Source organism: Grammomys surdaster, unplaced genomic scaffold, assembly GCF_004785775.1.
Source record: "Grammomys surdaster isolate TR1022 unplaced genomic scaffold, NIH_TR_1.0 919, whole genome shotgun sequence".
Classification (NCBI taxonomy): Eukaryota; Metazoa; Chordata; class Mammalia; order Rodentia; family Muridae; genus Grammomys; species Grammomys surdaster.
In genome coordinates this window covers 151,055-160,748 of record NW_021605338.1, presented here as the reverse complement: position 1 = coordinate 160,748, position 9,694 = coordinate 151,055, and the positions used below count along the sequence as shown (strand labels likewise).

At 42.7% G+C, this 9,694-nt stretch overlaps 1 long non-coding RNA gene and 1 other non-coding gene across 2 annotated transcripts in view; one reads left to right on the top strand and one right to left on the bottom strand.

Moving 5' to 3' along the window:
* Nucleotides 1-9,079, top strand: part of LOC114634233 — a 9,935-nt gene extending 856 nt beyond the window's left edge. The window contains exons 2-3 of the long non-coding RNA XR_003713293.1: nucleotides 7,981-8,054; nucleotides 9,040-9,079. This is a non-coding gene — a long non-coding RNA (uncharacterized LOC114634233). The remainder of the gene's footprint in view (nucleotides 1-7,980; nucleotides 8,055-9,039) is intronic.
* LOC114634256 lies at nucleotides 8,201-8,308 on the bottom strand. Its single transcript, XR_003713298.1, has one exon. It is a non-coding gene; the product is annotated as a U6 spliceosomal RNA (small nuclear RNA).
* Nucleotides 9,080-9,694: the final 615 nt, after the last annotated feature.

Below are 9,694 nucleotides of genomic sequence, written 5' to 3'. Positions count from 1 at the left end.
TGAGAAAGTGGGCAGTTTCACAGATGAGTTCACTGAAAGCCACTATTTCTATTGATCTAACTCAGACTAGTTCAGCTAGTCTATTGATTGTTGCTGATAAGGAGTAGAGGTGGAGAGAAGCCAGCTTCAGACCCACCTTTACTCATATATATATATATATATATATATATATATATATATAATTGAATGTATATGAATATTGAATCTCATAAAGATTCCTAGAGCTTTCTTTACCAGGTTTCTTTTTACTAGATTCTAAATACTGTCAAGTTGAAAATCAGTATTTATCATCACACCCAGCATATGTAAGGTCCTGGGTTCCATTCCTACTATCATAAAAGCAACTAAATAAATCAAAGTTTTCTTGGAAAAACTTGATGTATCACTTGCAAAAGAATGAAGCTGGATTTTTTAATGATATGTTTCTGCATGTATACATGTAACAATAATTAAAGAAAAAGAGGCCATGAATGAGGGAGTGTGGGGACATGGGAAGGGGTGGGAGGGATGGGAGGGGGGAAGAGTGAGGAAATGATGTAATTATATTTTAAATTAAATATTATTTTGTGTTTCAAAAGTGATATATTACAGAGAATGGAGAGATGGCTTAGTGGTTAAGAGCGCTGGCTGCTCTTCCAGAGGTCCTGAGTTCAATTCCCAGCAGCCACATGGTAGCTCACAACCATCTGTAATGGGATCTTCTGGTGTATCTGAAGATAGTGAGAGTGTACTCATATAAATAAAACAAATAAATCTTTTTTAAAAAAGTACACTTAAAATCATATCTTTAAAGTTGCAAAACTAAAAATAATCTGGATGGAAAAAAACAGGAAAAATGAAATTTTAAATGTATCGAAAGTATAAATGTGACGCCAAAACTGTCAAACTTATAGAAGAAAACATATGGAGTTTAGTAAGGACCTCCTAGATACGACACCCCACATGCTGGCGGCTTGACTTAGACTAAATTAAAAGTAGATACATTGTTCAGCAGTCAGCTGGATTTCTCTGCATGGAAGGACATAATCAACAGGGCGGGAAGATATATGGAATAGGAAGAAATATTTATATAACATATATCTGATAGAGATTTAATATCCAGACTGTATAGACACACTTATACCTAAAAAAGGGCCAAAACAGAATAAAACAATCTGCTTACAACATGGGCCACAAGAGGCTGGAGAGGCGGTGTGGGGGGCAAGAGCAACAGGCTTTTTTTCCTGGGGGGGTCTGGGGTTAGTTCCCAGCATCCACATGATGGTTCATAAGCATCTGTAACTGCAGTTCCAGTGAAACTGACCTCTTTTATGACCTCTGTGGGTACCAGGCATGCAGGTGGTGCATGTGACATACATGCAGGCAAACACCAGTACACATAAATTAAAATCAATAAATCTAAAGAAAGTGGGTAATGACTGATATACATTTTCTCTAAAGAAGATATACAAAAGACCAATCAGCACAAAGGAAAATGTAACATTGTAATTGTGACCAAAAGAAAAAGACCAATCAGCACAAAGGAAAATGTAACATTGTAATTGTGACCAAAAGAAAAAAATCGAATCCACCAGGAAACGGCACACCTTACTCACTATGCAGGCTAGTACTAAAAATAACCCAGAAAATACTGGGGGTGATGTGGAGAAATTGCAACCCATACACACTGCCCATGAAAATGTAAAATGGTAGACATTACAGAAACAGTATTATCAGAAACAAACAACAAACAAAACCACAAAGAACAGGAGCTGGAGAGATGGCCGAGCAGTTAGAGCACTGGCTACTTCTCCAGAGGATCCTGGATGGATTTCAGCACCTGCCTGTAACTTTAGTTCCACAGTATTAAACGCCCTCTCTGGCCTCTGAAGCATTGCATGCATTTGGTACACACATATACATGCAGATAAAATACCCATACACATAAAATTTTAAAAGTGGAAAAAAAGTACCCTAAAATAGAATTACTATATGCTCCATCAATTCCACTTCTGAGTGTCCACAAGAATCAAAAGCAGGGACTCTGACAGACATGTTGTACACCTGTATCCAAGGCAGCATCTCCTAAGGCAGAAGCGAGTCAAGAGATGGAGGGATAAAGAAATGTGGTGTGCACATAAAATATTATTCAGACCTTAAGATGAATAAATTCTGCTCAATGTTTTATTATAGTGTACCCTGGGGATCAGGTGGAATGAGGGAGTCACAAAATGACAAGGTGTAAATTCACTGATGTGAGTTCTCCAGAGTAGTCAAACTCACAGAAGAAAGACTAGGAAGGTAGTTGTTGGAGCTTGGAGGGGAATGGCTGGCTTGTTTCAGGTCTACTTGACACAAGCTGGCGTCTTTGGGGAGGAGGGAAGCCCAACTGAGAAAATGTCTTCATCGGGTTGGTTTGTACACAAGGCAGATGCTTATTTTCTTGATTGATAATGGGGGAACCTAGCTCACTGTGGCTGGTGCCTCCCCCGGGCAGGTAGACCTGAGTTATATAAGAAAGCAGGCTGAGCAAGCTGAGAGGAACAAGCCAGTAAACAGTGCTCCTTCGTGGCCTCTGCTTCAGTTCTTGTCCTGCTAGAGTTGGAGCCAAAACTTACATACATGTAAAATAAATAAATAGGCAGATAGACAGATAGATAAAATAATTTTTGGTTTGGTTTTGTTTCTTGGTATTTCAGGAAAGACTTCTGTTTCAAGACAGGGTTTCTCTGTGTAGCCCTGGCTGTCCTGAACTCATTTTGTAGACCAGGCTGGCCTTGAACTCATGCCTCTGGCTCCTAAGTTAAGTGCCTGGAACTACAATGCCCAGCAATGAACATTTTTTTAAAAACTAAAACTATGATGAATAAATAGAAGTCTCCATGACTTTAGGAGATTGTTTCTTAGGTGTGATACTGTCTTAACTAGGTCTCTGTTGTTCTGATAAAGACTGTGACCAAAAGCAGTTTAGAGGAAAGGATCACCTGGAGGCAGGAACTGATGCAGAGGACACGGAAGAATGCTGCTTACTGGCTTGTTTCTCATGGCTTGCTCGGGATGCAAATTATGTAAAAGCTGTCAAGAAAATGAAGCTGGCTGTGGGTTCCTACCTGTAATCCCAGCCCTCAGGAGGCAGAGGTAGGAGATCAAAAATTCAGTGCCATCTTTGAGCACTACAAAGCAAGATCTAGATCATTCCAGGGTACCTGAGAGCCAGTCTCAAAAACAAAACAAACGAGAAGATACAACAAAGTTCAGAGATGAAAGAACTCCAAATCCCACCAATTATTACCCTTAGGGGAAGAGTAAATCCATAGATGGCACACACACACACACGAGTGCACACACAATAACACTTGCACACACACTAAAATAAAATAATGATTTTATTACAGTAGGGTTACATGTAGATGCTGCCTTTTATTTTCTAGACAGGATCTCATTATGTAGCCAAGGCTAGCCTTGAACTTGTGACCTACCCAGGTCAGCCTACTGATGACCTGCATTTCAGACATGCCTTCCAGCACTCAACCTAGATATCATTTTAAATGAAAAGTATGTCATTTTTATTTTCCTCTGACATATTTCTTAATGAAAATGAAGAACACCAAAGTACATTTTCAAAAATTTCAATGACTTTTCCACAGCAAAATACATGATTACCATAAATAGAAAAGTCTGATAAGTTAAGAGTTGTCCATAAAGAAGGGAGGGGACAGTGGGAGTTAACACTGAGAGCTAATGAAAAAAACGGTTAGTACAGTTTGATTTTAGAAACCATCCATTGTTTTTCTGCTTGGAAAATGGAAGAAATTACTAGCCCCTCGCCCTCCCTTCTTTCCCTCCCTCCCTTCTTCCTTTCTCTCTTTCCTTCCTCCCTCTCTCCCTCTCTCTCTCTCTCTCTCTCTCTCTCCAGGGTCTCATGTAACCTGAGCTGCCCTTGAACTCACTATCTGAGGATAACCTCGAGATCCTCTCCGTGGAGTGTTGGGGCTACAAGTGTTGGGGCTACAAGTGTGCCCCCCGTCACACCCAATTTTATGATGATGGGGCCCAAGCTCAGGGCCTCCTGCCTGCAAGGCAAGCACTCTAAGAACTGAACTATATTCCCAGCCTGACTCCCTGGGTCTCAGTCTCATCCTGAGTAGATTTCGTTCCATTAGACTTTGACACTTTCCGCTCCAGAGAGTGTCTGCTCACCGTCGGCTTCTGCGGTTCTGAATTATGTGTGATGGGATCTTGAGTGAGGGTTTCTAGGTCGCACTACCAGTGGTTCATTCTTCCCTAAGAAAAAAGTTATTGAGAAATGTTCTGAAACGTTATAAATTAACTGCAATAACCAGAGAGAACAGACATGAGATTATCAGTTAACAGAGGGCTGTGTTAGCTTCCTGGAGCTGACAAGATATTTGAAAAAGTCAAATCATGAGAAGGGGAGATCTCCATAGCTTCGGGTGTTTCTGTCCTTGAAGGAGCCTATTTACCCACCATGACAAGGATGCATGGAGAAACAGGGAGAGACTGGAGGCCCTATCTCCCCTCCAAAGCAAGTCTCCGATTACTTAACTTCCTTCCACTATGCCCTGCCTTCAAAAAGTTCTATCATCTTCTAGTAGCACCAGGCTAGGGACCAAACCTTCAACACCTGGGACTCTGGGGAACTTGTGAAATTCAAACTATAGTGTGAGCCAAACAAAAGAACACCCAGCCTTCCTGAACATGGGCTGACACCAGATGCAACTCCCGAGTGTGGGCGAACTTTTCCGACTATTAACCCTAACCAACCCAGACAGGGTTATGTCTGACCTGTGTTCCTGTCTGGAACATTTCCCACTCTGCTATGGGTAACGACATGGGTTCCTGTGAGTTGTTTACCTTCCTCAACATTTTGTTTAAAAATGCTTGGGCCTGACGGACTTTTTCCCTACTTTTTTTTCTTTTTTTAAATTGTCGTTTCTGTAGTTTTGAGACAGGCTGGCCTCAAATCTTCTGCCTCAGCTGCGTGAGTGCTGGGATAGAGGTGGCATTACACACCACCTTTATTTTCCACTCTTATTGGTGGTGTGGAAGTCATCCAGAGACAGAAGGACCTAGCCCTGCACGATAAAAAGAAATTCCTTCTACCTTCCTTCCTTCCCTCCTCCTCCTCCTCTTCTTCCTCCTCCTCTTCCTTCTTCTTTTTTTCTTTTTTTTTTTAAAGATTTATTTATTTATTTTATTATGAGTACACTGTCGCTGTCTTCGGACACACCAGAATAGGGCATCCAATCTCATTACGGATGGTTGTGAGCCACCATGTGGTTGCTGGGATTTGAACTCAGGACCTCTGGAAGAGCAGTCAGTGCTCTTAACCACTGAACCATCTCTCCAGCCCCCCTTCTTTTTTTTTCTCCTTCTCTCTCCTTCTTCTCCTCCTCCTCTTCCTTCTTCTTTCTCCTGCTCTCATCTTTCATTCCTCCTTCCTTCTTTCCTTCCTCCCTCCTCTCCTTTTATTTTTCCTTCCTTCTCCTTGACATCATGATAGCCCCAGATACCCCGTGGTCTCTTTAGATGACCCTGCCCTGTCATCTTCAAGTCAGTTTGGGTTCAGGAGCAATGCTCCCCATTCCCCACAACACAAGCTCAGCAGCTGTCGCATAGTGGTGTGATCCACAGGAAGTCTGTAGTGACAAGGGTACTTTGTGCACAAGTCACCTTTTGTTTATCCAGGTGACCCTCCAGTCCTCTTTAGTGGAGTGGTTCTCAACCTGTGGGTTGAGACCCCTTTGGGAAGGTAAATGGCCCTTTCACAGAGGCCCAAGAAGATCAGAAAACACACATATTTACACGATTCATAACAGTAACAACATTACAGTTATGAAGTAGCGACAAAAACAAATTTTATGGTTGAGGGCACCAGAACCTAAGAAACTGTATTCAAGGGCCGTAGCATTAGGAAGGTGGAGAACCACTGCCAGGGTGGATCAGACTTGTTCTGGATGGTTTTGTTTGCTTATCCGTGGTTTTTATTTGGATTGGTTCAAGAGTGGCAGCAACGGACAGCTGTCTCAAGCTGCTCGCTGTAGCTGCTGGAGGCCAGAAAGGATAGTTAGCTTGCACTAACTGTGAGGGCTGCACTTGCCCTGTTGGTGAATGCCTCTTCCAGTGGATTGAAGGGACCTGTACCTCACTGATAACAGTTCCAGGACCACATTCTTTGCTGGTTAGCATCTGTAATGACTTAATAAGTACTTCTGTTTTGGAAAACCCTCCCTCAAGACCTGTGGGTTAAGATTCCTGGTTTTAAACTTCCTGAGCTTTTCCATGTTCAAGAACATCTTTCTATTGACTTTATACATGAGTGGGATCTTGCCAAACTATAATATGGATCACAATTTAAAGTTTCAGTTTGAAAATGGCCTGGTGTCAGATAGCCTCCTGTTGTTTTGTTTGGTTTTTTTGTTAAAAAAGATTTCTTTCCTGAATGTTTAAAGAATTATTTTCCTTTTTCTTTGCATTCAAGAACTTGTTTGGGGCTGGCAAGATGGCTCAGTGGTTAAGAGCACTGACTGCTTTACCGGAGGTCCTGAGTTCAAATCCCAGCAACCACATGGAGGCTCACAACCATCTGTGATGAGATCTGATGCCCATCTCTAAGATAGCTACTAACAAATAAACCTTTGGGCTCAGAGTGAGCAGGCAGCTACAGTGTACTTACATGTAATAAACAAACCTTTGGGGTCAGAGCGAGCAGGCTGGAAAGAACAGAAAAAAAAAAAAGAACTTGTTTGAAAGATTTGTTTTGGAGGGATTTTTTTTTAACTGCATCTGGTACTCCATGTTGTCTGTAATTCTACAGATTTAGGGCTTGTGTTTCAGACTTAGATGTGTATTTGTAAGATATTTTTGTTAGGACTGGAGAGATGGCTCAGCGGTTACGAGCACTAACTGCTCTTCCAGAGGTTCTGAGTTCAGTTCCCAGCACCCACATGGTGGCTCACAACCATCTGTAATGGGATCTGATGCCTTCTGATGTGTCTGAAGACAGCTACAGTGTACTCATATACATTAAATAAATAATATTTTTTTAAAAAAAGATATTTTTGTTAGATGGGGATTGATGGAGGCAAAGCGGGAATGAAATAAAGGCAGGCATCTCTAGACTCAGAATTGTTCCTTAATCAGAATGACAGAAGCTGTTGTCTCTCCCTGAAGTGAGACTGTGTGTGTGTGTGTATGTGTGTGTGTGGGGGGGGGGGTGGGGAGGGTGAGGGGGGGGGGGGGTTAGGGGGTGGGGGTGGGGGAGAGTGGCATTGTGGGGGGAGGGGAATGGGAATGGGATTTTTATAGGATGGAAAAGGGGGAACTTTGGGGATGGAAGACTCAGACTGCAAGCCAGTTCCCCTGCAGTCTGGAAACACCAGCAGGGTTGGTGTGTGGGTCTCCTCATCAGAAGCTTACACCTGATCTTATCGGTCAGGTCACCTTTCCTATTCAGAACATCTCAGTCACCTGAGGCTTTTAGGTCATTAACCCTCCATTCCAGAGACTAGAGACAGATAAAAAAAGAAGGGGCAAGGTGTTCTTTAATTGCCTATATCCTGTGGAAGAGGGATGATGGAGAGGAGGTCGGGTTCTGTCCCCGGGATCGAAGGGGACATCGGATGCTTTGGAGGAGTGTTTTAACCCAGCTGTGGCCCATCCTGAAGTCATCGTCCTGAGCGCCTAGACTCTAGGACCTAGAGAAACTTTTAAAAATAAGTGTTAGAGAGCCAAAAACAAATGATTTGGTCACAGAGTGAGCCTGAGAGATTGCCCAGGACTCGGTTGTTCTATAAAGATGGAACCTGAGAGGGAAGTGGATCCATAATGACGGGTTCCACCAAAGTAAGTTACCAGGGGCAACACACGGGACCTACAGCACACTGCAGGAAGGGGACCGGAGTAAAGGACTGTATCTGGTCTGGGGTGGAAAGAAGAAGGCCCCTTGCAGCTAAAGCTTCTCTAGACATCTTCTTGTAGGTGTACCAGGAACGGATGGAGCTTTTGTACGGTGAGAGGCACTAGGAGAGCTTCCAGTGGAATACTTAAGAGAGGTGAGTCCAATGTGGAAACCATCTGACAGACATTAAAAAATGTAAGCATGAGGATCAATAAAGGGCCTCGGACAAGTCACACTCTGAGGGTTAAGAAAGGTCACGTGTGTAAAGCTCTCATGGGTTCAAGCTGTGTACAAGCACAGGAAAACATGGCTGGCTTCCTGAATCTCACGTCATCCGTGTGCAGAGAGGCCTTGCTAATCATCTCTCTATTGTTCCAGTTTTAGTATATGTACTGCCAAAATGATCACTATCAATATTTTTTTTAATTTCACTTTTATCGTGAACAAAATGAAGTTGGGCCACGTTGACAGCCTTAATTTAAAATGAACTTTGATTTATGAGACAGGAAAACTTTTAGGTTCTCTTTAGAAGCCAACAACTGTACCTTGTAAAAATTGTGTCAAGATTAAAACATTAAAAATTACCAAAAAAAAAAATTCCCCACATTGGAGGTCTGATAGGTTTTCCTTAGTCTAATATAAAAGGGGTGTAGTGATCTCCAGGGGACTCAGTGGAACCCTGACGTTTTATGGGTGCTTGTATTTTCCTTGTGCCATGCGATGCCATCAGATGGTAGTGAAAATCCATTAGCAAAAAAAATTATTAGCAAAAATAACAAATTATCATTAGCAAAGAAGGCTGCCAAATCCTTCCATCCTGATGAGGTCCTCCAGTTTTCGCCTAAAGATGAAGTCAGCCCAGTGATAGTGAGCCCATCCCCTCTGGGGTATTGCTAGACTCAGTGGAATCCTTCATTTTGAATATCCAATGTGGATTGTTACACCCTTTTCTGTAAAAGGACGCTTTTCTTAGGTAGGTTAGTGTGGCTATAGGAGGAGATGGTACCCATGACCTAGGTAGCTAGGCTTAAAATAGGAAAAAAAGAGCCAGGGGAAGGGATTTTATGGTCTCAGCTTAAGGAAGTGGAGCATCTTAAAAGAAGCTAATACAGTAACTGGAATCACTTGGTTTCTTTCAGAGTTGCATAAGAACAGCTTGCAAAGAATGTCACAGACCCCGTTCCAGGATTGGGCAGGAAGTGGATTGTCTCGCTCTCCTTTCCTTGGTCACATAGGGCTAGCCTGAGTCAGGCCAGGTGGAAATAAAAATGGACATCTCCAGAAGCAGGATTGTTCTTTTAATCAGAACAGCGGGAACTGCAGTCTCTCCCTGCAAGTGAGATTGTGAGTATGTGGTGTGGGGTCTTGGGATATTTTTTTTTAGGATAGGTAAAGGGGATTTTGGAGATGGAAGAGTTAATCTGTAGGTCAGTTCTCTTTAGTCCCTAAGTGGCAGACACCTACTAGGATGGCCCACTAAGCCCTGCTTAGAGTATCCGATTGCTTTCCTAGTCCAAAGACTGAATGAAATTCTTCCACATTCCTCCATAAAAACAGCATGGCCATGTCTGTCACAGCAATACACAATTTGTGGTACCAACCTTTATCCTGGTTACTTTCCTATTGCCATGACAAGACACCGCGACCAAGGCAACTTATAAAATCAAACATTTAACTTGGGGCTTAACCATGGTTGCAGATCATTAGAGTCCATGACTGTCATGGTAGGGAGAAAGCTGCAGGCAGTCAGGCAGCAGGCAGCAGGCAGCAGGCAGCAGGCAGCAGGCAGCAGGC